The sequence below is a fragment of the Hylobates moloch genome, unplaced genomic scaffold, assembly GCF_009828535.3.
Source record: "Hylobates moloch isolate HMO894 unplaced genomic scaffold, HMol_V3 SCAFFOLD_6, whole genome shotgun sequence".
NCBI lineage: Eukaryota > Metazoa > Chordata > Mammalia > Primates > Hylobatidae > Hylobates > Hylobates moloch.
In genome coordinates, this window is record NW_026652281.1 from 190,128 (window position 1) to 212,079 (window position 21,952).

Sequence of the window (21,952 nt, forward strand, 5' to 3'; positions counted from 1 at the left end):
TTTTTTTTTTTTTTTTTGAGACGGAGTCTCGCTCTTTCACCCAGGCTGGAGTGCAGTGGCGCGATCTCGGCTCACTGCAAGCCCCGCCTCCCGGGTTCACGCCATTCTCCTGCCTCAGCCTCTCCGAGTAGCTGGGCCTACAGGCACCCGCCACCACGCCCGGCTAATTTTTTGTATTTTTAGTAGAGACGGGGTTTCACCGTGGTCTCGATCTCCTGACCTCGTGATCCGCCCGCCTCGGCCTCCCAAAGTGCTGGGATTACAAGCATGAGCCACCGCGCCCGGCCAATTAAAACAATTAAATTCATGGGCATAGAGTTAAACTCATGGGTAGCTTCCCGAGGCTGGGAAGGGCGGAGGGAGACGTGGGGATGGTTAATGAATGCAAAAATATAGTTAGATAGAAAGAATAAAATCTAATATTTGGTACTACAACAGGGCGACTACAGTCTACAATAGTTTGTTATGTATTTTTAAATAACTAAAGAAGTATAACTGGACTGTAATACAAAGAAAGGCTAAATGTTTGAGGTGATGGATACCCCATTTACCCAGATGTGATTATTATGCACTGCATGCCTGTATCAAAATATCTCGTGTACTCCGTAAATATATACACCTATGTATCCACAAAAGTGAAAAATAATAAATAAACCACAATTCGTAAAAAAGAATAAAAAGCTTTCCATTATCTTCAAATGTTTCCTGTGCCCTTTGCAACCTGCCGCAACCCAGCTCTGTCCCTAGACACCACCGAGCTGCTTTCCTTCGATAAGTTGCATTTCTATAATTTTATAGAGGTGGAATCACATCGTACATAGGCCTTTTTCATCTAGCGTTTTTCACTCAAAATACTTATTTTGAGACACATCTATGTGGCAGCAGATGTCTGTGGTTTATCCCTCTTGTTGCTGAGTATGCATGGATGACCACACTGTCTATCCATTCACCTGTTGATGGCCATCTGGGCTGTTTCCAGAGTTTGCTATTATAAATAAAGCTACTATAAACGTTTGTGTGTGCATCACTGTGTGGAGATACGTTTTCATTCTCCGGGACGATATTTAGCAACAGAATGGCTGGGTCGCGTGCAGTGCTTCTACTCCCTAGGACGCATGAAGCTTTCTCCCATGGCGGTTGTGCCTTTCCATGTTCCTGCTGGGAGGTGTGAGTGTTCCTGCAGTTCCTCAGTGTCCACACCAACACTTGGTGTGGTCGGTCTCTCCATTGAAGGATTTTGAGCAGATAAGTTGTATAATTTTGTTTTCAAAAGATCCCTCTGGGCTGGACACGGTGGCTCACGCCTGTAATCCCACACTTCGGGGGGCAGAAGTGGGCGGATCATGAGGTCAGGAGTTCGAGACCACCCTTACCAACATGGCGAAACCCTGTCTCTACCAAAAATACAAAAATTAGCTGGATATGGTGATGCGCGCCTGTAATCCCAGCTACTCAGGAGGCTGAGGCAGGAGAATCGATTGAACCGAGGGAACGGAGATTGCAATGAGCCGAGATCACGCCACTGCACTCCATCCAGCCTGGGCAACAGAGCAAAACTTCGTCTCAAAACAAAAAAAAAAGGTCAAACAAGACCACAGTTATCTGTGGATGACAAAAGTCTTAGGACAGCCACAGTTAAGATGAAATCCACAAGAAACCTGGTCATCTTTGTGGCACACAATCATTTTACATAACAATCATAATTTTTTTTTTTTTTTGAGACGGAGTCTCACTCCGTCGCCCAGGCTGGAGTGCAGTGATGGGATCTCAGCTCACTGCCACCTACGCTTCCTGGGTTCAAGTGATTCTTCTGCCTCAGCCCCCAAGTAGCTGAGACTAAAGGCGCCCGCCACCACGCCCAGCTAATTTTTTTGTATTTTTAGTAGAGACGGGGTTTCACCATGTTAGCCAGGATGGTCTCCATTTCCTGACCTCATGACCCGTCTGCCTCGGCCTCCCAAAGTGCTGGGATTACAGGCGTGAGCCACCGCGCCCGGCCTGTAAAGGCGGTTTTCTAACGACTGGAGCAGGGGCCGCCGGGATGAAGCGGCTAACCCAGGAAGGATGAGACCAACACACGGCCCCACCCTGGCACTGCTCCACGTCCAGTCTGTTGTTACATGAAAGACCACAGTTCAAGCCATTTATTCCGGAAATATTTACCTATCATGAGTCAGGCATTCTTCTAGGTTACGGGGTCCAACGGGAACAACACAGAAGTTCCTTGTGCAGCTGACCCCATGGAGGAGACACTTGAGGACTAAATGGCACATTAGACCTGGGCCAGGTTCTCACCTTCCACTGGCCCCAGACCCACCTCTCATGCCTCCTGGCCTTCCTCTCTGCCTGGAGGCTGACCTGGACGTCCCCTGACTTACAGCTGAGCTCAGCAGGAGGCCGGAGGGCAGAGGAGACAGAGGTCAGGGTGCCCGGAGGCCGGGGGATGGAGGAGAGAGAGGGCAGGGTGCCTGGAGGCCGAGCGACGGAGGAGAGAGAGGTCAGGGTGCCTGGAGGCCTGGAGGCCGGGGGACGGAGGAGAGAGAGGTCAGAGTGTTGGCTCCGGGGCTCCCTCTGCTCTGATGGGGATCTTCCCCTTCAGAGACCTCAGCTCAGCCGGGGTGGCCTCTCCTGTGGCTCCAGTTCTCACCAGGGTCCAGCCCTCCCGCCCCTTCACCTTCAGTGCTCCAGGACCCCTTAATTAGGCCCATTCCTGCCATTCGACCCTCTTTGTTCACCCCTCCCCCGAAGGCATAGTCTCCTGATGTGAGTGCTGAGTGCTGCACATAAAGCAGCTCTGGGAGGAGGGTCCAGAGCACGGGGGGCCGGGAAGGGTCTCCTGAGGGTGATGCCGTAGGGTATCTACAGGGAGGACGTTCAGGCAGAGGGCATTCCCCGGGCCGCAGGGTCCTAGGAACATTAGGGACGTGGTGTGGGCAGGGCAGATATAACAAGAGGATATGGAGGACAGCGTGGCACGGGAGCAGATGCCAAACTGCATGTGAGGAGCGGCCGGGCAGCTGCAGGAGCCCATTGAGGAGACGATCGCATGGACAGGACGGGGAAGCCCCGAGGCAGCAGCAGACATGAGGGGCGCTGGGCTCTGGGTGTGTTCTGAAGGTGCAGCCAGATTTGCTCTCAGAGCACATGTGGGCCTGGGAGGAAGAAAAGCCCCTGGTGTTTGGCCTGAGCACCTAGGGGGTCGTGGTTGGCGCCGCCGACATGAGGGATGTGGAGAAGCAGGGCTGGGGGTCAGGAGCTCAGCTCCACATGTGTGGAGGTGCAGGTGCAAGCCAGGCTGTATTCAGGCAGCCTCCCAGGAACCACACACACCCAGAGTCTCCGCCACAGGGCTCTTCCCTCCCTGGCTGCATCTAGGCTGGCTCTGGGTCTTGCTTGAACCCACTGAATATGGCACAGTGATGCCAGGCCTGTGATTGACATGGGCCTGGCACACTTAAGAATCAGTGCTGGCCGGGCACGGTGGCTGACGCCTGTAATCCCAGCACTTTGGGAGGCCGAGGAAGGCGGATCACGAGATCAGGACATTGAGACCATCCTGGCTAACACGGTGAAACCCCGTCTCTACTAAAAATACAAAAAATTAGCCGGGTGTGGTGGCGGGCGCCTGTAATCCCAGCTACTCGGAGAGGCTGAGGCAGGAGAATGGCGTGAACCCGGGAGACGGAGCTTGCAGTGAGCTGAGATTGCGCCACTGCACTCCAGCCTGGGTGACAGAGCCAGACTCCGTCTCAAAAAAAAACAAAAGAACCAGTGCCACGTAAGAAGTGGTTCCAGCCCCCGCCCCACCACGCGAGGGGACGGCCGGTGGCCGGCAGCCGTGTGGACGACAACCCCAAGAGGGAGGTGTCAGAGATTGCAGTTGGCCCCTCCCAACACTGAGAGGAGCGGAATGATCTAGCTGACGCACTGTATCTAGAGAAAGGACCCGGTGCTGTTTCCGGTAGATTTGGGGGAATCTGTTACACAGCAACAGCTGGCGGAGGAGACACATCCTGGCCCCATCCACACTGGGGGTGTCAGGGCCAGAACTCGATGGCGGCCTCCAGTCCTCGCATCTGAAGCTGGGGCCCGCAGTGCCCACGGCCTGTCTTCTGCGCCCATTGCCAGCTTGAAGGGTGATTCAAGAAGGGGCCACTCTCAGGGTACCCCTGGGCAGAACCTGGGAGACTGAGGCTGCTGACGCCCCTCAGCTCCAAGGGGTGGGGGGGGGCGGCAGGGAGGCGGCTGTGGAGGGCTCAGGCTCTTTCCCTGTAGGAGGATGTGGGGAAGCAGGTGAGTGGCTCCGCAGGCCACGCCCTGTGTGGCTGGGCACCAAGTATCGTGCACCCCAGGAAGGGGCTGCCGGGGACGGGTGGACTGATAGTCCCTCCTGGCAGCCCTGGCCTGCGTCCTGTGGCCGCATTTCCGTGACCCCAGCAGCCCCTCCCAGGGCCCAGCCCCGAGACACTCAACACACCGTCTTTTTCAGGGAGCACTCAGGACCCCTTCCCTACCTGCCTGGTTCTGACCTGAGGCTTCAGGTCTGATGGCAGTTTCCACTGCAGCAGGGTCCACCTGCCCCAACTTTCAGCCCACAGACAGGTGGGAGACATCTCCGGGGTGCAAGCTGCTCTGTGGGAGACCAGGGAATGAGTGTGGGGTTGTTTCCAAGTCGGGAGGGCTGCGTCTCGGGGTCTGGAATGAGGTACTTCCCGTTCCTCCTCCCAGGCCCCCCGTTTCCAGGGTCTCCCCACGGGCTGTACCTTGAGACACCTTCCGGCCCCAAGCACAGGACTCTCTCAGCCACCAGCCTGGGAGAGGATGAGCTCTGGCCTGTCCACCTGGGCCTCCCTGTCAGCCCCTCCACTCACTGGACACAACTTTCCAGAATAAAAGGAAATCTCTGGCAACAAGCAAGGGTATCTGACAGCAATAGATTTATTAAGTATCCCCGAAAATATAAACACAAGCCAGTAAAAAACAAAACCGTAAAACGTCAGGCCTGGAGCTGCAGTAAGACAGAGACAGGAGCAGCTCACACGTGGCCTAGGGGGGGAGGACGAGGCCATAAATACGCAGGAGGGCGGCAAGGGAGCCCTAGGGCGAGGGGAAAGCAGGGTACGGAGTCGGCAGCAACATGGCTCTGGGGGTCGGACACCGCTGGCCTTGGCCCCGGCCGCCACCCGCCTCTCACTCCAGCCGCAGGCAGCTTCACTTGGGGCCCTGGGCCTCCGACTCCTCCTCGTCGTCTTCGTACATCTCGCCCTCCTCCTCGGCCGTGGCGTCCTGGTACTGCTGGTACTCGGACACCAGGTCGTTCATGTTGCTCTCGGCCTCGGTGAACTCCATCTCGTCCATGCCCTCGCCCGTGTACCAGTGCAGGAAGGCCTTGCGCCGGAACATGGCCGTGAACTGCTCCGAGATGCGCTTGAACAGCTCCTGGATGGCCGTGCTGTTGCCGATGAAGGTGGAGGACATCTTGAGGCCGCGGGGCGGGATGTCGCACACGGCCACCTTCACGTTGTTGGGGATCCACTCCACGAAGTAGCTGCTGTTCTTGCTCTGGATGGCCAGCATCTGCTCGTCCACCTCCTTCATGGACATGCGGCCCCGGAACACGGTGGCCACCGTCAGGTAGCGGCCGTGGCGTGGGTCGCAGGCGGCCATCATGTTCTTGGCATCAAACATCTGCTGGGTGAGCTCGGGCACGGTCAGGGCCCGGTACTGCTGGCTGCCCCGGGCTGTGAGGGGGGCGAAGCCGGGCATGAAGAAGTGCAGACGGGGGAAGGGCACCATGTTGACGGCCAGCTTGCGCAGGTCGGCGTTGAGCTGGCCCGGGAAGCGCAAGGAGGTGGTGACCCCGCTCATGGTGGCCGACACCAGGTGGTTGAGGTCCCCGTAGGTGGGTGTGGCCAGCTTGAGGGTGCGGAAGCAGATGTCGTAGAGAGCCTCGTTGTCGATGCAGTAGGTCTCATCCGTATTCTCCACCAGCTGGTGGATGGACAGCGTGGCGTTGTAGGGCTCCACCACCGTGTCTGACACCTTGGGCGAGGGCACGACGCTGAAGGTGTTCATGATGCGGTCGGGATACTCCTCACGCACCTTGCTGATGAGCAGCGTGCCCATGCCGGAGCCCGTGCCGCCCCCCAGCGAGTGGGTCAGCTGGAAGCCCTGCAGGCAGTCGCAGTTTTCACACTCCTTCCGCACGACGTCCAGGACCGAATCCACCAGCTCCGCACCCTCCGTGTAGTGACCCTTGGCCCAGTTGTTGCCGGCCCCACTCTGACCTGTGCAGGGAGAAGAGGGGTAGGAGACAGGGGTCAGGGAATCTGCAGTCCAGACCTCCAGCCCCTGCCTGAACATCCCAGGGCAGCCGTGGCAGCCCCGTGCCTGTTCTGTCTTCCGTAAAGTAGGCCCCACTGACCACCCCTTCTCATACCCTCCGTGGCTTCCCTGAGCTGACGCTGCTGAGTGCTCAGGACGAGGGCTCTGGACAGGGTCTTGAGAACTTGGGGTCACACCAGAGCGAGCCTCTGCCTCCTGAGGGGATCCTGGGTGAATGGATCAGCCCTCCTGTTCCAGCATACCTTCCTTCTGACTGGCAGTGCCAGGAGCCCAAACAGCCACCCCAGAATCCCTGGCAGCTGGGGGCTGGATGTGAGTTGGCATCTACCAGCTGGATGTGCTGGGGTCAGGAAGGCAGAAGTGAAGCGAGGCCCTCCTGTTTCTGTGGCGCATCCACGGCCCGGCCCCAGGACACAGGCACGGGAACGTCCTGACCTCTCGGCCGCAGCAAGGCCTCGTGCTCCTGGACCCCGGAGTCCTCTGGAGGCCCTGTTCTGTCTCACCAGCTCTCTAGCAATTCTGTAAGCTTCTGTCTGCTTTACACTTCATTCCACTTGAAATGCATGAGTGGTTTCTGCTCTCCCCACAGAACCCTTTCTCTGGGCCCCCAGTGCCCAGCTGTAGAATGGAGAGATGAGTTCCCACGGTTCAGGATCACGTGAGGAGCCGACCATTCCTTGTTTCTGACAGCCACCCCCGTCCACCGACCTGGGCTTGCCTGTGATGGGGTCTGCCATCAGAGCTTGGAGCAGGGGAAACTTACCAAAGATGAAATTGTCAGGCCTGAAAAGATGTCCGAAGGCCCCTGAGCGGACACTGTCCATGGTTCCGGGTTCCAGGTCAACCAGAATGGCCCGAGGCACGTACTTGTGAGCTAAGGGGAGAGAGGGGCTCGGTGACTTGGGTTACAGAGGGCCAGAGCCTCTCCCTCATTCTTTCTAAAATCTGTGCCCGCCTGCCATCCTCCTGCTCACATCCTAAGAGCCTTTACTCTGAAGTTGGGGAGTCCTGGAACAAAGGCAAGCTTCAGCAGCTTTCTTCACCCTTAAGCGTCACTGTGTGTAAGAACGGACAGGACACAGCAACACAGGCAGGATCCACTCACACATCCACCAGGCGCAGGGGCTCACGCCTGCGCTCCCAACACTTTGGGAGGCCAAGGCAGGTGGATCACTTGAGTCCAGGAGTTCGAGACCAGCCTGGGCAACATATTGAGACTGTCTCTATTAAATTAAATAAAATTTTAAATCACATGTCCATGTGGGCAGGTGGGTGCATCACCACTTTGATATGGAAATCACTTTACGCCAGTTGCTAAATAGCCCGACTAAGCCCTCCAGGTGGCCCCTTCTCTAGGCCCTCTTAGGCCTCCAGAGTCTCCGGCCTGCCCCATCCCTGTCTGTGCCCCGGACATGCAGAAGCCCTCATGGCACTAACATGTTTGGCTCTCACATTTGTGACTGTGATTTACTGTCTATTCTGTGTGTCTGGATGCCTGACATCCAGTTACACTTGCTGGCATCTCAGCCAACCGATGGGAGGACAGAGGTGCTGAGACCTGGTCAGTCTGGGGCTGGGATGGGGAGGCTGGGGCAGGCACTCACAAGAGGCCTCATTGTAGTAGACGCTGATCCGCTCCAGCTGCAAGTCCGAGTCGCCCACGTAGTTGCCGCTGGGGTCGATGCCGTGCTCATCACTGATGACTTCCCAGAACTGCAGACAAAGTGGGAGAGGAGGGGTTGGCAGGCGGCCCATAACCCCAGCCAGGCCCTTTCCCTTGTGAAGCCTTATGGCCCTCGGTATAAAGTTAGGGCTTTTGACCCAAGGCCTCCACTAGCCCCATTCAGAAGAGAGTCCCACTCTGTTATCTGTCAGAAAATTGCCATAATAAATATGCACCTCCACACCTGCACGTCCAGGCTGACCAGAGCTCCAGGGTGGGTCAAGGTTCAACAGACCCACACCCAGACCCCCAGGCCCAGCTGTTCACCTGCTGGCAAGGGCCTGGGCCAGCTGATTCCTCCATGAAGGGCATGGGTAATAAACACCTTGAGCCTTAGTTTTTACTATCCCCTCTTTTCAAGAAAGGGAACTGAGACACAGAGCGGGTAGAGACACCCACAGTGGCTGGCACAGTAGGTTCAGAGGCCCGGAGCTCAGCATCGCTTTGGGCTGCTACACCTGCCCCTGCACGTCAGAGCAAACCATGTCCAGCGATGGAGCCGGGACATTACTGGCCTCAGCCGACGGGACTCAAAGGGACGCTGAGAGCCAGTCTCATCAGGGACCCACAGCTGGGTCTGCAGAAGGTTCCTTGGGGTCCCAAATGGGAAGCGACTTGCTTGAGGTCACCCAGCCTGTCCGCGTGGGGCTGCCATCGTCCCAGCCCCCAGGGGTCATCCTCTCTCTACCTGCCACCTCCACCTTTCTCCCCCTAGAGCAGGTACCTACATTGCTTCTCAGACTCTGCTCCCATGACCGCTGCCGAGCGGAGCCCAGACTCAGGGGCTGGGCCTGCTGGATTCACAGACCATTCCCCCACCCTTGCCAGCTGTGTGACCTTGCACAGTTCACTAGGATTCTGTGACTCAGCGTCCTCCTCTTTACAATGGGCATGATGACAGCAAGTCTTATTGAGATGAAAGTGGGTTAATCTGTGTAAAGCATATAAATGGTATATGGCAAATGTAGAACTGTGTGCACACGGAGACCCACACCCCTGGGGGAAAGCAAGGCCTGCAGGGAAGTTGCCACCTCATCGTGGGACACACTCTGATGACCAAGGGCCGCTGCATCTGGGAGCAGTGTCTGCAGGCAGCAGGCCCCCTGGGACACATGCTGGGAGGCTTCCCGGGGCTGCCTGACCTCTCCCAATGCCCCTTGCCCTTACTCCTCAGGAGTGACTTGTAGATGACCTGACGGGTATGAAGGCCTCAAGAAACAAGGGGCTCTACATGTGACTCATGTGCTGCAGAAAAGATTCCTCAAGAAAAAAAGCAGGTTAGAAAACAATTTGGTGGGACCAGGCACAGTGGCTCACGACTGTAATCCCAGCACTTTGGGAGGCTGAAGTGGGAGGACCCCAGGAGTGGAGACATAGATGCGCTTAGGAGACACAGGAGATGTGTTTTAAGATGCCTCTAGTAGGCCGGGCGTAGTGGCTCACGCCTGTAATCCCAGCACTTTGGGAGGCCGAGGCGGGTGGATCACGAGGTCAGGAGATCGAGACCATCCTGGCTAACACGGTGAAACCCCATCTCTGCTAAAAATACAAAAAATTAGCCGGGCGTGGTGGTGGGCGCCTGTAGTCCCAGCTACTCGGGAGGCTGAGGCAGGAGAATGGCTTGAACCCGGGAGGCCGAGCTTGCAGTGAGCTGAGATCGCGCCACTGCACTCCAGCCTCGGCGACACAGCAACACTCCATCTCAAAAAAAAAAAGATGCCTCTCGTAAAGGGGTGACTTTAGTGGAAACTGCTGTGCAGGAAGCAGGACTGGGTGGTAGCAAGCATGAGAACATGAGTCTAGGAATTCATATCAAGACCCCATCTCAAAATAAATAAATAAATAGAGGCCAGATGCGGGGGCGCATGCCTGTCATACCAACAATTTGGGAGGCTGAGGTGGGCAGATCACCGGAAGTCAGGAGCTCGAGACCAGCCTGCCCAATATGGTGAAACCCCGTCTGTACTAAAAATACAAAAATTAGCCAGGCGTGGTGGCTCACATGTTCCAGCTACTTACTCAGGAAGCTGAGGAAAAAGAATTGCTTGAACCCAGGAGACGGAGGTTGCAGCAAGCCAAGATTGCACCACTGTACTCCAGCCTGGGCGACAGAGCAAGACTCCGTCTCACAGAATAATAATAAATAAATAGAAAGAAAACCGCTTATAGCTGGGCACGGTGGCTCAGCCCCGTAATCCCTGCACTTCGGGAGGCTGAGGCAGGCAGATCACTTGAAGTCAGGAGTTCTAGACCAACCTGGCCAACAGGGCAAAACCCGTCTCTACTAAAAATACAAAAATTAGTCAGGCGTGGTAGCGCGCACCTGTAATTTCAGCTACTTCAGAGTCTGAGACACGAGAATCGCTTGAACCCAGGGGGTAGAGGTTGCAGTGAGCTGAGATCAAGCCACTGCACATCAGCCTGTGGGACAAGAGCGAGACCCTAACTTAAAAAAAGAAAAAAGGCCGGGCGCGGTGGCTCACGCCTGTAATCCCAGCATTTTGGGAGGCCGAGGCGGGCGGATCACAAGGTCAGAAGATTGAGACCATCCTGGCTGGCACAGTGAAACCCTGTCTCTACTAAAAATACAAAAAATTAGCCAGGCGTGGTGGCGGGCGCCTGTAGTCCCAGCTACTTGGGAGGCTGAGGCAGGAGAATGGCGTGAACCTGGGAGGCGGAGCTTGCAGTGAGCCAAGATCATGCCACTGTACTCCAGACTGGGCGACAGAGCTAGACTCGGTCTCAAAAAAAAAAAAAAAAAAATTAGCCAGGCGTGGTGGCGGGCACCTGTAATCCCAGCTACTTGGGAGGCTAAGGCAGGAGAATTGCTTGAACCCAGGAGGTGGAGGTTGCAGTGATCCGTCCACTGCACTCCAGCCTGAGTGACAGAGTGAGACTCAGCTGGCCGTGGTGGCTCATATTTATAGTCTCAGCACTTTAGGAGGCCAAGAGAGGTGGATCACTTGAGTCCAGGAGTTCAAGACCAGCCTGGGCAACATGGTGAAACCCTGTCTCTACCAAAAAACAAAAAAATTAGTTGGGCATGGTGATGCATGCCTATAGCCCCAGCTACTCAGGAGGCTGAGGTGGGAGGATCACTTGAGCCAGGGAGGCGGAGGTTGCAGTGAGCCTAGATCATGCCAGTCCAGGCAACAGAGTGAGACCCTGTGTCAAAAAAAAAAAAAGTACAGAAAAGTCACGGAGGCATTTGGGGCTTGTCCAAGCTACCCACCTACTGCTTGCCTCCCTAACACTGTCTTTGAGGATCCTCCATTAATTTAGTTGCTGGCAGTCCACTTGAGTCGGGGACCTTGCTCCCCAAAGCACTGGGACACCCCAAATTTATGGTTCCAGGGAACCCACAACCACCAGCCCCTGTAAAGGAGGGGTGGAGAGAGTAACACATCTATGGGAAGTCCTCTGCAGAGTGAGGCACAGGGCAGCAGAAGCAATGGACCAGAGTGCATTCGGGGCCCAGTATGAGCACAGCTGTGGGCCAGGCGCTGTGCCTCACAGGACCTGTTTTCTCATCTGTGAGATGAACATGTGAATGATACCCACATCCAGGCCTTAGCACAAAGCTTGACAGGAAAACATTCAGCACATGTTGGCTTCATTTTGTTAAAAGGTTTCAGATACTATTTAAAGTTCTAAAACCATATGCACAGGTCACTTTAAAAAAATGGACCAGAAGGATAGAAAAAGAAATTTGTTCCCACTTGGATAGAGAGGTGGCTAGATGGGCACCAGGCTTATCTGCAATATTTCAGTTTTTTTTTTTTTTTTTTTTTTTTTGAGACGGAGTCTCGCTTTTTCACCCAGGCTAGAGTGCAGTGGCTCAATCTCGGCTCACTGCAAGCTCTGCCTCCCGGGTTCACGCCATTCTCCTGCCTCAGCCTCTCCGAGTAGCTGGGACTACAGGCGCCCGCCACCACGCCCGGCTAATTTTTTGTATTTTTAGTAGAGACGGGGTTTCACCGTGGTCTCTATCTCCTGACCTCGTGATCCGCCCGCCTCGGCCTCCCAAAGTGCTGGGATTACAAGCGTGAGCCACCGCGCCCGGCCAATATTTCAGTTTTTTTAACCAGGAGAATATATTAATTGCTTTTGTAGTTAAAATTAATAAAATTATAATTTGAGACAAAGTAATAAAATATATTGTTATTTTTTTTTGAGATAGGGTCTTGCTCTGTTGCCCAGGCTAGATAGAATGCAGGGGCATGATCTCAGCTCACTTTAACCTCTGCCCACTTCCCCCAAGTGATCCTCCCACCTCAGCCTCCCAAGTAGCTGGGACCACAGGCCAGTGTGCCACCATGTCCACCTAATTTTTTTTGTTTTTTATTTTTTGTAGGGAGGGAGTGTTGCCATGTTGCCCAAGCTGGCCCTGAGCTGCTGACCTCAGGTGATCCACCCACCTCGGCCTCCCAAAGTGCTGGGATTACAGGTGTGAGCCACCGCACTCGGCCTATGTTACATATTTAATAAACAATAAAATATAATTTTATAAAGTAAATTATTAACATCACTACGGAAAAGGAAATCGGCCGGGCGTGGTGGCTCACGCCTGTAATCCCAGCACTTTGGGAGGCTGACGCAGGTGAATCACCTGAGGTCAGGAGTTTGAGACCAGCCTGGCCAACATGATGAAACCCCATCACTACTAAAAAATACAAAAAACTAGCCCGGCGTAGTGGCGGGAGCCTGTAATCCCAGCTACTCAGGAGGCTGAGGCAGGAGAATCGCTTGAACCCAGGAAGTGGAGGTTGCAATGAGCCGAGATCGTACCACTGCACTCCAGCCTGGGCAACAAGAGCGAAACTCCATTTAAAAGAAAATAAGAAAAAAAGAAAATTGCGGCCAGGCGTGGTGGTGAGCGCCTGTGGTCCCAGCTATTCGGGAGGCCGAGGCTACAGTGAGCCGAGATCGCGCCACTGGACTCCAGCCCGAGCGGCAGAGCCAGGCCTCGTCTCATAACCAAGAACAAAAACCTGGAAACACAAAGCAGAACCCGCGTTCGAGGCCAGGCGCCCGGCCCGGGCGCTGTCCTTGGTGCTGACCTCGCGCTGCGCTTGGGATCCTGGGGAAAGCAGGGCCGGGCTTGGAGGGCAGTGGCCAAGGCAGGTGGGAGCGGGGGTCCCCGAGGAAGGGGCTGCGAGACTGGGGCCTCCAAGCCCCTCCAGGACCTGAATGCGGTTCCCGCCCGGCCCGCGGCTCCGCGGGGTCCTTCAGGCGAGGGGGCGGGGCGAGCCAGGGACGCCGTCTCCCATTGGCTGAGAGAGCCAGGCCCCGCCCCGCCCCGCGGCCGCGAGGAGGCGGTGCCGAAGCCCGCGCGGAGGACAAAGGCCCCCCCCCCGCCGCTGCAGGCGCGCCCCGCCCCGGGGAGGGAGGAGCACAGGCCCCAGGAAAGGACACCCCGGGGTTCCAGACTCAGCTCTGCGGCAGTGGGGCAGCGTCCTGCGTCCCGCCAGCCCCGGTGTTTGTGCACAGCCCTGCCCGCCCCTGTCCCCCAGGGGTGACTGCAGGCGGCCGCTCGGTTTTCCGGGCTGCGGGTTTTCTCATCCTCCGGGCGGGCTGCGCCCGGCTTACCGCATCCCCGCGAGATGCTGGGGGCTCGGCTCCCAGCGCAGGGGTGACCGCAGTGAGTCGTCCGCGCTGCCGCGTGACCGCCCGGGACCCGCCTTTGCTCCCGGCCTCGTGTCACCCCGACTTCCCTCTGCCCAGAGGGCACGGGCCTTCCTGCCCAGCCAGGCACCCCCCGAGGACGCCAGACAGGGAAGCAGCCGCGTTGCCCCCCTACCAGCTGCGGGAGTGGCGGCCGAGAATGGCCAAGGAACGTCCCGCCAGGGGGCGAATCCCCTACGCCGGGCCTGGCCCGGGGGAATTCGCGTTTGACCTCTGGACACCTTCCAGGTCGAGGGGACGGCTGGACGCAAACCACTGAGCTGCTTCCCGTGGATTCCACAGGGCAGCAGAGGAAAGGAAGACGCTCTTGCCGCCCCTGAGAAAACTTCCTTGTCTGTTGTTTGCATTGTTCAAAAGAATCAGATACTGTTATTATTATTCTAAGACAGGATCTCGCTCTATCGCCTAGTCTGGAGTACAGTGGTGCGGTCATAGCTCATTGCAGCCTCGACCTCCCACGCTGAAGTGGTGCTCCCATCTCAGCCTCCCAAGTAGCTGGGACTACAGGTGCGGCCCACCACGCCAGGCTAATTTTTTTTTTTTTTCTTTTTTTAGAAACAGAGTTTCACCATGTTACCCAGGCTGGTCTTGAACTGCTTTGCTAAAGTGATCCTCCACTTTCAGTCTCCCAAAGTGCTGGGATTACATGAGATTCCTCATCCACCGTGCCCGGCCAGGTATTAATTTTTAAAACAAAATAAGAAAAAACAAACGACTCAAAAGGAATAAAAAGTAGTGAGCAAACTAAGAGCTCCAGTGTTGAGAAGCAGAGCACAAGGCAGCCAAGGACACGGTCCAGGGGACAAGGGCTCCCTTTGCTAACCGTGGAGCCTCAGGGGATGTCTGCGTGTGGACCTGACTTCTAGGTCCCAGCTCTTGCCTGATAAGTGCCTTGCGGGACCACAGCTCTGGGCCCATACCAGCCATAGAAGGAGAAACCCCAGGTGGGCCCCAGGGCTGCCTGCCCTCCCTCCCCCCAGCGACCCCTGACCCTCCCAGGAGCAGATGCTCAGGGCAGGCTTGGCCCCAGTGACCACATTAATGAGCCCTCAGCCCCTCCCATCAGGCCAAGGCAGCTGTCAGAGGCTGCTCCGGGAGTCCTGGTTTGATTTGAGGCCACTGTCCCCCAGGCCTCCCCTCCCCCAGGCTCTCCTTGGCAGGCACAGCTGTCTCCTTGGGTGATTAGAGAGTCTCCCCACTACTGGGCCTCCCACCCTCAGAGGCGCCTCCACCCGGAGCCAAAGTTGCAATTTACATGTCAGCCACGTGGCTGGCCCTGTTGTAATTAGCTTTTTGTTCCTGCCTGGTTTCCATGGCAACAGCCTCCGGAGGAAGCCTTTCTCTGGCCCCTTCCCCTCCAGGACCTTCTCCTCCACCCCTCCTTCCCAGAATCAGCGCCGCACCAGCCCTGAGCTGGGTCCCTGGCCTTGGTCCTGACAAAGCCAGCCTCCCCCATCCCCCGTTCCCCAACACTGTTCGGAGGGCAGATCCTTTGGCAAGCAGCCCCCCCCCAACCCGCCCCGCCCGAGCCCCAGGTTGGCTCCTGCAGGGGTTGAGAACCAAGGGCCAGCCCGGCTCTCTCGCACCTGCTGTGTGACCTTGGGCCAGGGACAGCCTCCCAGGACCAGGGGACACGACGTCCCCTTAATGATTTAGGCGGGGGTCCCTGCACAGCTGCACTAACGCCCCTTCCTGCGTGGCCCCAACATCTGCGAGGTGGGCTAACAATGGAGGGAGGGGCGCGCCATGGTGCAGCCTCCACACCCCACAGCCCGGCTTTGTTCCCACATCCAATCCTATCCCCAGACTGGTAGACCCTGGGTGGGCGCGGTCAAGCCCCGCGGGGTTGCCCTGGAGCCGCTGCGCCGATGGAAAGCCTGATCCTGGACCAAGGTCATCTCGAGTCCAAGCCCAACCCCTCCAACAAAGGGACAGGGTGGAGCTAGGACGCCGAGGGGTGTCGGAGCAGGCTGGGGACATCGGAGCGGCTCTAGCCTCTCGGGGGACGTTCGGCTCCTGCAGTGGGGGATTCGGGCCGAGGGAATCACGGCTGTGAGGAGAACCCCCCACCCCACCCAAACCTGCCTACCCCACCCGTCTCACTCAAGGCTATGCCGCGGCCCCAAAAAAGAGGGCCACGCCCAGACACGGCTCCCAGCTGCACCTGCGGAGGCCCGGTGGAGGGGGCGCAGGTGTGGAGGGGGCGCAGGTGTGGAGGGGGTGCAGGTGTGGAGGGGGCTGAGGCTTCGCGACTGACGTGAGCTGAGCCTCGGCAGCCCGAGGTCACCTGGGCAGGGGCAGAGAGGTGCGGGCGAGAGTCCCAGGGCGGGGGCCCCGCGTCCCGGCCGCCCAGCGCGGCGCTGGGCGCATCCTTTGTTGCAGGTTCTCAGGGGCGGGGGCAGCTGGAGGTGCGGCCCGCGGGGCACGGCGCCTCCCTCCTCCCGCCCCGGGGCCCGCGACAGGCCGGGGCACGCAGCCTCACCTTGGCCCCGATCTGGTTGCCGCACTGGCCGGCCTGGATGTGCACGATCTCCCTCATACTGGGCGCGTCTGGCGGGCGGCTGCGGATGGGCGCGGGCGGGCCGGGCTGGCTGCTGAGGGTCGGGGACCGCGGCCGCGCGCTCTTATAGCTGCGGCCCCGCCCTTCGCATCGGCTGATGTCACCGCGGGTGGCCAATCGGGAGGCGCCGCCGCAGAACCCCGCCCGGCCCGCAGGCTCCGCACCGCGCGTCCCCGCCCGCCGCGCGCAATGCGGCGCCCCTCCCGCAGCCAAGGAACCCCCAGCGCTGGGCCGGGCGCGGTCTGGGGGCCCCGCGCATTCGAAAGGAGGGGCTGCCTCCCAGAGGAGCTGGCTGTGGGGGTGCCGGGCTCCAGGGAGGACAATAGCCCATCTCGGCCCTGGGAACCCCGCCCCCAGCTACCCTCTCGGTTCCGCCCTTGCGACAGCCCCACCCTGCGGCTTTGTAAGGAGGATCTTTTTTCCCCACGCCGGGTTAGGCACCAACACGCACCTTCCCAGCTCCCTGTCTTTTGGCAGACAAGGTGCTCTGAGCTTTGCGGGTTTTGGGTGGGGGAGGGAGATAAAGGCTGGCGCAGGCCCTGAACCCACTGAGAAGAAACAAAGCGTCCGATCAGAGCTCGGAAGGGCGCGGACACAGAGGGGTGGCGGCGGCGGAGAGCGAGCTCCTTGGGTCGCCGGCTTCCGCAGTGGGGGGGCCACCTGACCCTCTCCACCAAGGGGCTGCCATGAGAGTGCAAAGGAGCTTTGTGGGCCCGGGCGCGCACAACACCTGGACGTGCCACTGCCCGGTGCGCATCGGTGTCAGGAATTGTCACAAGGACGCACAAGCCAGGCAAGAACCCGGCCAGGGTGGGGGAGGGTGGGCAGCGGCTTCTATCTGACTCACTCTCTGAGGTCGGAGACTGCGTGCAGGGGGGCCTCGGGGGAACGACTGCAGATGCGTTTACTGGTCAGAGAAGAAGGGAGGGAGCAAAGGACTCGCCGGCACGGCACTGGCCTCCTCCTGGGCCAGATATGACAGTGACACCACCTTATAACGAGGGCCTTCTGATATTTCAATAACAAAAATCCGTCAGGAAGGGTCTGACAGTGCACGATGTACAGACGAACCCCACCCCGCCCCCAAATCCGCATTCCCTTCACAAAATGAGCAGCTGCGAAGTTGCCTGTGGACGCCTGTGTCCGGTCTGTGTGCACAGGGCTGTGTGTGGGTGGCGTGTCCCTGTACCTGTCTCTCTCTTTTCTCTCAAGAAGCTCTCCAGTTTGGAAAGTCGAGAAATGGATCTTTTGTTCTCAAGAGATGCCCCTCCCTGCCCCACAATGTGCTCATGTGGCTGTGGCTAGGGTCTAGCTGCCTGGGGTTCCTCCCTGTCCCTGTTCAAGGGAGTCCTGGATGAGCGTCTGAGGTGCCTCCCTGTCTCCACGAGGGAAGAAGTTTTGCAGCCTCAGGCCAGCCTGCTCCTGCTCCATCCTCGCAGGGCTCTGGTGCCAGGCTTAAGGCTGACTCACCGTACGGTCTCCCAGCAGAGGCGGGCCCTGCCAGGAAGCAGCTCCCAGTCCTGAGGCCGGCAGTCAGGGCTGGAGCTGACGCAGGGGTGGGGCTGGCCAGGGGCCTGCTGACTGAGCCTGCCTAGGAGTCGGCTGATGGTGGCCCTGCAGCCTCCAATGAGCCTGTCCCAGGAAGGGGGCTGACTGAGTGCTCAGTCTCTGCAGAGGAAATGGAGGTGGTCTCTTCAGCGAGACGCCCAGGTTTCAGCATATGGATGGCCCAGGGGCTCCACTGCTCCCCAGCACCAGGCAGCATCGTTCATCCTCAGGTACTCACTCCCAGGGACTTGTCCACTGGCTGGACCTCTGCCTCATCCCCACCTTCAGAGGCCTCACATCAAGCATTTCCCAGGACAGGCTGAACACAGACCCCTCCACCCCTTCCCCACCTGCCTCCTCCCAGAATGGCAGTGCTGGGCAGACAGCGACCCAGCCCCCAGCCTGCCTGCACTGAGCCCCCTTCCAGGCATCTCAGAGTGGATAGGGAGGGTCCCATTCATGGCTCATCATGGCTGAGGGACTCAGGGCTGGGGCCAGCAACGGGATGCATCCCGGCTGAGGTCACATGTGGTCACAGGGAAGGCTGGGCACCCGCCTCTTCTGCAGCTAGGACAGCGTCAGAGTGGAGGGGACTGGGGCCCTGCTGTACCTGCTCGTCCTTCCTCTAGGCTGGGGTTTGTAAGCACGGAGAGAAAACTGAGAAGCAGGGTCAGCGCAAGCCTTGTTGGGACCTCCACACTCCCCAGGCATTTGGGGGCTCTGGGGCTGTGGCTTCCTCACCTGGGGAGGCAGCCACGTTTTCTAGGATTCTTCCCTCTCTTGACTCTCACCCCTGCCCACCTTCCCCTCCCCCGTCCCTCCACCCACAAACTTCAAGCACTTTCTGGAAGGGGCTAAGGTGGGTGATGCTGAGTCACATTTATTACCAGACTTTCCTGGCCCCGTGCTTCCAGGCACTGGTCACTGAGTCAGGCATTTGCCACGGCTGTCTGCCTGGGCGACTGCTGCAGGCAAGCAGGCTGAGGCCCCAGTGCCCAGTCTGAGCCTTAGAACCGGCCCTCAGGAGGGCTCAGCCCCACACCACTTTCGAGGCTGCTGCAAACCTGGTCTCTTGGCCTGAGGCAGGGATTTCACTTCATTTTGCAGGAGCCACTGCAGGGCTGTGGATGAAGCTTTCTGGTCACAAAGCCCCTTCCCCTGGGGCTGCCGTGGGAGTAGCTATTGGCACTCTCCTCCACCCAGAGACTTCACATCCCAGCTGACGAGGGGACGGGTCCTGAGAGCTGGCAGCAAAGATGGGGTGGGGCGGATGCTGCTCAGTCACTGGAGCTGGTGGAGTGTCCCAGGAGTGGGCAGAGAATGTCTCTTCAGGAGCATGAGGTCGGCCCCTGGTGCCCGGAGCCTGAGGCCCCACAAACTCCCCCTGTCCTCCTCCGTTCCCCACGATTGCCGGTGAGAAGTCCTGCCTGGAGTTTAGCAGGGACCCCTCTCCCTGGTCCCAGAAGGGTCCGCACTTCAGCACCTTCAGAGGTCATTTAGTCCATCCTCTTTGACAAATGGGGACGGGGAGGTAAGGGACTGCCCAGGGTCACACCAGAATCAGGCCACACAGTATCTCCACCTCCCTCTGCCCAGCACACTTAGAGCCGCCCGTGCCGCGCTCACCAGGAGCACGTCAGCCCGTCCTTGAGCGTCCTGCGGAGCTCCTGCCTGCGGAAGGCGTAGATGAGGGGGTCGATGATGGCGTTGCAGATGATGAGGGTGAGGAAGAGGTTGAAGTTCTTGAAGATGCAGCTGCACGTGGGGTGCTGGGGGCAGAGGACAATGAGTGTGAGATGCAGGAAGAAGGGGCCCCAGCAGAGGAAGAAAATGCCCAGCAGGATGGTGAGGGTGACAGCGCCTTTCAGGCCGAAGCCCTGGTGGAGCGGGCGCTGCCTCTTGTGGAGCCGGGCAATGCCCTGCGCGTGCTGGCAGGCCCGGGCCAGCATGTGGACGTACAGCACGGCCATGAGCACCAGCATGGCCAGAAAGAAGACCACAGGGCACAGCAGGACAGCCGCGTGGTCGTAGTAGGCAATGAAGAGCGTGCTGAAGAGGACGCTGGCCACCCAGATGGCCGCGATGGCTTGCTGCGCCCGCGGCAGTGTCACGATGCTGTGGTAGCGCAGCGCGTAGAAGATGGAGACGTAGCGGTCCACGGCGATGGCGCCCAGGAAGCAGAGGCTGGACACCATGGAGCTACAGGTGATCACGTCAATGACATTGTCCAGCGGCTGCACCACGGCAGCCCGGGCCGCCAGTGCACTGGCCTCCAGCAGGAGGATGACGACCGTCTCCAGCACGTTGCCCCCGCTCACCAGCAGGTCCGACAGGGCCAGGCAGCAGATGAAGCAGTACGTGGGTGAGTGCAGGTTCCGGTTCTTGGCGATGGTGGCCACCACCAGCACGTTCTCCACCAAGCTCACCAGCCCCAGGCTGAGGAAGAGCCCGTCAGGGATGGACACCTCCAGGCACCGGGCTCCTGTCTGGTTGGCAGCCAGCCCCAGCTGGGGGATGGCTGTGGGGGTGGAGTTGAGGGAGCCCAGGAGTCTTCTCTGAAATCCCTGCACAGCCATAGTCCTGTCCAGGAAGCAGGAAGAGATCGTTGGAGGCCTCCAGGTCCCCACAGTTCCCCCCTCCAGGTGTCCTGCTTAGCTCATGGTGCTGCCAGGGGGCCTTGGGTGTCCCCCATGCCTGCCTCCTTCCACCTGGGCACCCCCAGATCTGCCCTCACACCCTCTCCCTGGCTGGACAGGTCAGCCCAGGCACGGCCCAGCCAATCCAGACACCTCCTGGAATCAACCCCCTGGGCTCAGGGATTCTCACAACCAATGTGGACAAGCCTGGTCCTCAGCTCCCTCCCTGCCTCTTCCCTGGTGGCTGCTGCTCAGGTCCCCAGGACATTTCCACACCTCTGGACCCTTCCTGGCCTCTGTCTCCTGCCTCCCTGGGCCAGGGTTGCGCTGAGGTCCTGGGAAGAATGGAGCCTTTCTCTGCATTTTTAAAAGTCATCCTCAGAGCCCCTCCCATGGAGGGCGGCCACATGATGGGCACATGCCGGGGGCGTGAGCACCCACCATGGCCCAGCCTGCCACCAGGCGGCACGCAGTACACAGGGGGTCCCTCACACAGCATATCTCCTTTACGTTAAAAAACACCACAGTCTGTCCTGGTCACCAGGGCCCCCACCTGGCCCCTCTGGGAGTCCGGAGCTTCCCCAGGACCTGCCCTCTCCAGAGGCTCCTCTTCCTCAGTCACTGGCCATGGATGGCCCCACCCTTCACCCCTCCCCACGGCAGCAGCTCAGTGGGGACAGGAGCTCCCTCTGCTCTCAGCCAAAGCATGCATGGAGCAGCAACTCAGCTGTCAACGTTCACGGGAGATTCGGGGGCTGGACCAGGGAGAATTTTCCAATAATTAAAGTTCTGGAAACTGAGTGAACCCTGCAGGAGTTGGTGAGGGGGCTTCCGGCCAGGGCAGAGCGTGAAAGTGTCCAACGCGAGTGAGCCCTGGAGGGGTCAGTGCTTTCAAGCATCTCGTAGAGCCTGAGGCCACTCTGGTCCCTGCCCCCAAGGGCCCAGCCTCGCCCAGTGAGAGTAGCGACCCCCTCAGCTGCAGCCCTGGGGCTGGGGGTGTCGCTTCCTGGGAGGGGACCGGCTGGGGGGCACCCTGGTGAGGTCCTCGGGGACCCTCCAGTCATCTTGTCGCTCATCCTCACACGGGTACGCGGGATGCTGCTTCCGTCCTCCCCGGGCGGCGCGCCATTTCCGCTGCGGAAGGCACCACAGGTCCTGCACCAGCAGCCACATCAAAGGCAGACCTCTCGCCTCCAGGCAGCTGTCGCACGTGGTGCTCCGCAGGCCGCTCACAGCAGCTGGGCGTGGCCGCGAGGCCCAGCGGGGACGGTGGGGAGGGGCCCGGGCACCCACTGCAGGCATCTTCCTGGGTTCACTCCAGGGCGTTCCCAGCACTTCCTTGCTGAAGACGACGTCTGTGCTGACGAAAACCTTCTGAAGGCGGAAGCGGGAGGGGGAATGGAATTATTCGTCCCATTTACAGGCGCAGAAAAAGAGGCAACGGTGCAGGCACCG

The 21,952-nt window shown here is 58.8% G+C and overlaps 1 pseudogene; it reads right to left on the bottom strand.

The window, feature by feature from the left end:
* Window positions 1–5,060: 5,060 nt before the first annotated feature.
* LOC116470675 (tubulin beta-3 chain-like) lies at window positions 5,061–20,441 on the bottom strand (annotated as a pseudogene).
* Between the last annotated feature and the right edge of the window lie 1,511 nt (window positions 20,442–21,952).